The following is a 7095-nucleotide window of genomic DNA, read 5'->3' on the forward strand; positions in this document are numbered from 1 at the left end:
CCAATGGAACAGAACAGAGGCCTCGGAGGCAATACCACACATCTACAACCATCTGATCTTTAACAAGCCTGACAAAAACAAGCAATGGGGAAAGGATTCCCTGTTTAATAAATGGTATTGGGAAAACTGGCTAGCCATGTGCAGAAAGCAAAAACTGGACCCCTTCCTGACACCTTACACTAAAATTAACTCCAGGCGGATTAAAGACTTAAACATAAGACCTACGACCAATAAAAACCCTACAAGAAAACCTAGGCAAATCCATTCAGGACATAGGCATAGGCAAGGACTTCATGACTAAAGCAACAAAAGATTGGCAACAAAAGCCAGAATAGACAAATGGGATCTAATTAAACTCCAGAGCTTCTGTACAGCAAAAGAAACAATCATTAGAGTGAGCTGGCAACCAACAGAATGGAAAAAAATTTTTGCAATATACCTATCTGACAAAGAGCTAGTATCCAAAATCTGTAAAGAACTAAAACAGATTTACAAGAAAAAAAAAAAGCAAACCTATTCAAAAGTGGGAAAAGGATATGAACAGACACTTTACAAAAGATGACATATATGAGGCCAACAAACATATGAAAAAATGCTCCTCATCACTGGTCATTAGAGAAATGCAAATAAAAACCACATTGAGATACCACCTCATGCTAGTTAGAATGGCGATCATTAAAAAATCAGGAGACAACAGATGCTGGAGAGGATGTGGAGAAATTGGAACACTTTTACACTGTTGGTGGGAGTGTAAATTAGTTCAGCCACTGTGGAAGACAGTGTGGTGATTCCTCAAGGATCTAGAAATAGAAATACCATTTGACCCAGTAATCACATTACTGGGTATATATCCAAAAGATTATAAATCATTATTTTATAGAGACACATTCACACATATGTTCATTGTGGTACTATTTACAATAGCAAAGACCTGAAACCAACCCAAATGCCCATTGGTGATAGACTGAACAAGGAAAATGTGGCACATATACACCATGGAATACTATGTAGCCATAAAAAACGATGAGTCTGTGTGTTTTGTAGGGACACGGATGAATCTGGAAACCATCATTCTCAGCAAACTGACACAAGATCAGAAAATCAAACACCTCATGTTCTCACTCATAGGTGGGTGTTGAATAATGAGAACACATGGACACAGGGAGGGGAGGATCAAACCCTGGGGTCTGTTGGGGGAGGCTAGGGAAGGGACAGTAGGGGATGGGGAGGGATAACATGGGGAGAAATTCCAGATACAGGTGATGGGGGCATGGAGGCAGCAAACCACCTTACCCTGTTTCTACCTATGCAACAATCCTACAAGATCTGCACATGTACCCCAGAACCTATAGTACAAATTTTAAAAAAAGGAAAAAAAAAGCAAGAAGATTTATAATTCTCCCAAAACAAAGATAAATGTTTGAAATGATGTGTATACCAGTTACTGATTTGGTCATTACACCTTGTATACAGGTATCAAAATATCATGTGTACCCCACAAAACATGTACAGCTATTATATAAGGGCTGGGCGCAGTGGCTCATGCCTGTAATCCAAGCACTTTGGGAGGCCAAGGCAGGCAGATCACTTGAAGTCAGGAGGTTGAGACCAGCCTGGCCAACATGGAAGAAACCCTGTCTCTACCAAAAACATAAAAAATCAGCCGGGTATGGTGGTTCACACCTGTAATCCCAGCTACTTGGGAGGCTGAGGCAGGAGAATTGCTTGAACCTGGGAGGCAGAGGTTGCCGTGAGCTGATCTGAGATAGTGCCACTGCAGTCCAGCCTGGGTCACTGAGTGAGACTGTGTCTCAAAGGAAAAAATAAGAGTATAGAAAGAGTATAGAGAGCTGCCTGCAGGGTTCCAAGAGAGGAAAACAAAGAAATAAAAAAGATTAAATATTGATTTAGTTTTCCCCTACCTCTGGGCAATTGAAACTGCTTATAAAGACCACTGCAATAAAGACAATTGCAGCTGCTGATTAAAAACTTTCAGAACTTGAGGACTGGAACTATGGGAAGAATGTGGTCTAAGCATCCTCCTCTGGATGAAAAATGTGCAGAGCAGAGGTCTCCCCTAAGTCCATCCTTGAAACATCTCACCTGGGCAACCAAAAGTAGGGCTTCAGGATCCTGAACTTCACCCAGTCCTCCAAAAGTGTTGACCCACTTCCTATGCCCTCCTACTGCAGCTGTGTGTGGAAGGCTTTGCAGCTGGAAAGAAATACATCAAAATATCAGGGAGTAGAACTAGTGATAATTTTAATGTCTTAAAATACTTCTCATATTTTCCAAGTTTTTTTCCATAAACTTACATTGCTTTTATAATTAGAAAAATAAACAAGTACTCTTCCCAAAATGAAGGCAATGGCTCTTAGCATAGTTCTTTACAAATGGAAGCATTCTCCATCCCTCAGCATTTCCGTGAGTTCTTCCTGCATTAGGCAGTGGCTGTGTGATGGAGAGATGCCTCATCATATTTAAAGTGCAGGAGCGGAGAGAGACTTGGTAGTTCATGCCTGTAGTCCCAACTATTTGGGAGGCCAGGGCAGGATGATTAATTGAGCCCAGGAGTTTGAGACTGCCCTGAGCAACATGGCAGGACTCCATCTCTGAAAAACCAGGTGGTTCTAAACAGACATCGAAAGTCTTCTCTGTTGGTAGCCTGGTTTCTTTCTATAAGATATTTTTAGGATATCTACGTATCTATCTATCCATCCATCCATCTACTTACTTACCTAATTACGTAACTACAGAATTATCATTTTCTCTATATCGAAGCCTATTGACCCACTCTAAACTGTCAGGTTGATCTCAGAAGGATCAATCGATTTCTAGTGTTTCTTGGAGCTGCGTAGGGTAACATGGATGTGTACATTTATTTTAAGAAGGCAAACCTGTGAGTATTCAAACTGTTAGAATGTGAAACACATGCCACAGCTAAGGGCCAGTACAGCTATGTACAGCTGACTTAGCTGTACTGGTTCTTCCTTGCAATGTGGCCCTTGAAATAATTTTAATCCTCCCCCTTTCAAGACAAAAAGCTGAAACAAAGGACGTAAACACACAAGGCAGTGAAACCTTAGCAGCCACTTTCAATCTGAGTTAATTGTTTCTTGAGGTTCTGCAAATGATTTATGTCATCTATAAGCATGCTCAACTGCCACTGGGCCCGCCAGGGGCAGAGATGAATCTGATTTCATGGACTGGGTGGCTTTTGTTGTGCGCCTGTCCCCTCCTGGAGCTCTGCATGATGCTCCTTTCCTGGGATTCCTGAAGCAGCCTGCTGCATGATCACGGCATGTGGCAGGGGAGGTCTGAGCAGTCCAGGCAGATGGCCGTGAAAACTGCGAAGACCCCACATTCCCCACCCAGATTGGCACAAGAGACTCCTAAGGGACTGGGGTCCTTTGTGTGTGAAGAGGACTTTTGCCCCTGAAATGGGAGGAAGTAATGTGGATTAAGTATGGTGTCATTTTCACCTTGGTCTCTGCGCATTTAAGTAAAGAGCCTATGTTTTTGTATATCTTCCCCAGTTCAGAAGAAGGGATAATAATTTGGTAGCTTTTAATTCAATATTGCTTTGCAGGGGGTGTAGAAAAGGGGTAGTGGGTCTGAGATTTATGAACACAAATTAGTCATCACATGAATAAGAATAGAAAACAGTCATAAAGGCAGGAGGCTTGGGATATGAATGCTTTTGTTTCGTTCCTATGAACACAGCCTACATGTAACAAAATATGTTCCCTCTTGAAGTCTACTCCAATATAAATATCTATATTCTCTATTGATGAAATATCAAATGGCTATGTTTTGGAGAGACCTCATAAGTAGTTAAGTCCCAGTTTTCCATAACAGATACACACAGTATGCTAGGAATTATTGTAGGTGCATAGGGACATTGCTTATTCCTTAGACATAGGTATTAATCCCACTTTATAGATAAGAAAACAGAGGCTTCTGCAAGCCAAAAAAAAAATTTCTTGACATACAGAAGAGCACCTGCTGTTAATTGACCCAACTTGCCTAATTCTAACAGGCTTGCTAGAAAACTAACTGCTCCTTTCCATCAGCTCTCTTGAAGGCATCATGTCTGTACCCTAATGATCATGAGTCCCAGTCCCCTGTGTAGAGCACCCTGCATTTCCCTCCAGTAAAACTGTTTTCTCACTTGACTACGATTCCTGCTTTTTATAAGACAAGGCATTCAGGATTTCCAGAGCCCCCTACTCCAGTCATTCTCATCTGATCAAGCACATTGGAGTGGTGAGTTGGAGCCGAACAGGGAACCAACAGAGAAGGTGCAGAAGTGAATTGCCACTAATTTTACTGCATGGTTAATGCAAGTGGAGCATGTGCTCAGAAAGGGCTCTATTGCTTTTCTGGGAAATATCCTTCCACACCAATTGTTTTTAAGTGTTATTGCTGATTAATTATGTTCTATCTTCTCTGTCACCCCCCTCCCCGCCACCACTCCATGTTTTTCTCCCTCCCTTTCATTTTTCTCCTTCTCTCTCCCCATTTCCTTCTCCCTCTTCATTAAAAGCAGCATAGATAACGTTGCATCTCTTTCTCCCTGTATATTAATTTTTCAGCATGTCTACTATTGAAAAGGATTAGGAAAAAAGGAACAAGTCAGTAGTTAATATGATCTAAAACTCTCCCAAAGCCTGAAAGACACATCACCACCTGTGCTCCAGCTTTGGCACGTGCTTGGCAGCAAATTGCAAGACTGGGAGGTCATAATCAGGAAAACAGAAACACATTACATTTTAATAATCACCTACCTTTTCAATAGCTTTGAGCTTTCACATGTCACCTCCAGTTACAGGGAACTAAAATCAACCTTCAAGCCCTCTCCTTTTCTGCTCAGCAGAAAGAACAGCAGACAACTGGTGACAATTGTCAAAAGGAAAGAACCAATAAATATAAGCTGCATGCTCAAAGCAATTCAGCAAAATCAAGCTCATCAACTTCCCAGCATGGATTTTATTTTATTCTAAATCAGATACTCATTAATGGGGACCATTCTTTGAATCATCATTTTATTTACACTAGAGAAATGCAAGACATATTGCCTGGCCATGTAATGAAGTGGCTCTCTCACTGCTAGGTTATAGGTATTTCTTTCTGTAGCCTTCTGAATTTTGATGCTAATGGAAAATACCCAGGCCAGATGCTTACCAGTACCAAGTTAAAATGACACTGGAAAGTAAACAATTTTTTTATTTAAAAAAAAACCACACACACAAAGAACAAACAGCATGACAGGCAAAATATGAAAAACCTTACCTGCCTTAGATGTCAGAATCAAGTCATATGGATTATGCTACTTAAAAGAATCACTGACCAGCTGCCTTTAGAGTCTGTGGAAGAGTCATGCCCTAGTTTGAGACAGTGCCTGGCTTCTTGTCATCCTGCTAGAAAATAGGTCCACAGGGATTCTTGCCCTTCTTCACAGCTGTATCTTCACAGGTCCCATCACAGAGATCAACACACACTAGATGCTCAATAAATGTTGGTGGAGTGAAAAACATTTGCATCTGGGAGGTACCCTTTCTCTGTTAAAGGTTAAAAATATTTTAATTCACTAATAATTGATATCATTTTTAGTCTGTAGGCAAAAAATTAACATTCCCCTCCAGCAACCCTCTGATCTGAGTACCATTAAAGTCAAATCTTCACTCATTCCCTGCACTACACAGTGCTTACCCTCTAGATTTTCCTGGGCTGGACAGAAACCTCAACATTCTAGGTGCTGGCTGCCTTCCAATCATTTGCATTTGTGAAGAATCCTTCCCACCTTCAAGGGCCCTAAAGAGATGCTCCTGGGAGGGTAGTGGAAGGTTAGGCACTGTGCAATGAATGGAGGGCAGATACATTATTTGTTCTTAGAAAGTGTCTTTTGTTTTTTGTTTTTCTTTTCTTTTTTTGAGATTGAGTTTCTTTCCTGTTGCCCAGGCTGGAGTGCAATGACTTGATCTCAGATCATCACAACCTCTGCCTCCCAGGTTCAAGCCATTCTCCTGCCTCAGCCTCTCAAGTAGCTGAGATTACAGGCCTGCACACCATGCCCATGCCCGACTAATTTTGTACTTTTAGTAGAGATGGGGTTTCTCCATCTTGGTCAGGCTGGGCTCGAACTCCCAACCTCAGGTGATCTACCTGCCTTGGCCTCCCAAAGTACTGGGATTACAGGCATGAGCCACCTCGCAAGGCCAGAAAGTTTTTGTTTTTTTGTTTTGTTTTTTAAGATAACAGAGCCAGTCAGAACTGATGCCTGCTCTTGGAGCGGGCTGTACTGGTGCTTTGTACTTCCTGTGACGTTATAAAGAGGAAAGCAGACTAAGAAGTCCCTTGCAAATCAGTTAACAGAATACCCTACAACATGCCATGCATCTAGTTTCCACTCTTTCAGGAGTCTGTGAGGTTTTCGGGCTTTAGAAAAACCTCTCTTAATCCTGTGTTGTATTTCACAGCATTTTTCAGTTCATGAGCGTTAAGCATAATTATCTCATGTTACCCAAGATAATACTCTACGAGGTATTATTCACATCCTTCCAGATGAGGAAGCTTATTTTAAATCATTGTCTTTCTCAATAAGTGACTCTCTTTGCATAGCACCATGGTGTTCTCCAAGAGACCCTTGACCTTCTGATTAATTGCTTACTCTTCTTGTGACCTCCAGGACCTCCTTCTCTTGTCTGTCCTATCTTTGGCCAAAATGCTTTCTTGATAGGTGGATTCCTCTCCCTCCCTCCTCCCCTCCCTCCCTCCCTCCCTCCCTCCTCCCCTCGTGGGTGTGTGTGTGTGTGTGTGTGTGTGTGGCTTTTTTTCCTGTGATATCTTGACCTAATCAGAGAAGTCCTCTGAATCTCTAAAAGTAGACAAATGTCTGATAAAAAAAGGCAAAAAAAAAAAAAAAAAAAACCAGAAAGGAAGAGAGATGTTTCGGAACATGAGGATTTTGGAGAGCAACCCATATACAGATGGTGTGTAATGTTCACTAAACACCAAACGCTGGTTTTCCTGCCTGGCTCCTTGTTGCTATTTCCTGGTCACTTTGAACTGGCTTATCAAATAGAATAGATTCCT

At 41.6% G+C, this 7095-nt stretch overlaps 1 long non-coding RNA gene across 1 annotated transcript; it reads right to left on the minus strand.

Annotated features, from left to right (window-relative positions):
• Window positions 1–2031: 2031 nt before the first annotated feature.
• On the minus strand, window positions 2032–5557 carry LOC100894356 (uncharacterized). The gene is made up of 3 exons (XR_004733563.3): window positions 5293–5557; window positions 4788–4892; window positions 2032–2214 (listed from the first exon to the last, which is right to left on the minus strand). It is a non-coding gene; the product is annotated as an uncharacterized LOC100894356 (long non-coding RNA).
• Window positions 5558–7095: the final 1538 nt, after the last annotated feature.

The sequence above is a fragment of the Callithrix jacchus genome, chromosome 14, assembly GCF_049354715.1.
Source record: "Callithrix jacchus isolate 240 chromosome 14, calJac240_pri, whole genome shotgun sequence".
In the NCBI taxonomy this organism is placed as follows: Eukaryota; Metazoa; Chordata; class Mammalia; order Primates; family Cebidae; genus Callithrix; species Callithrix jacchus.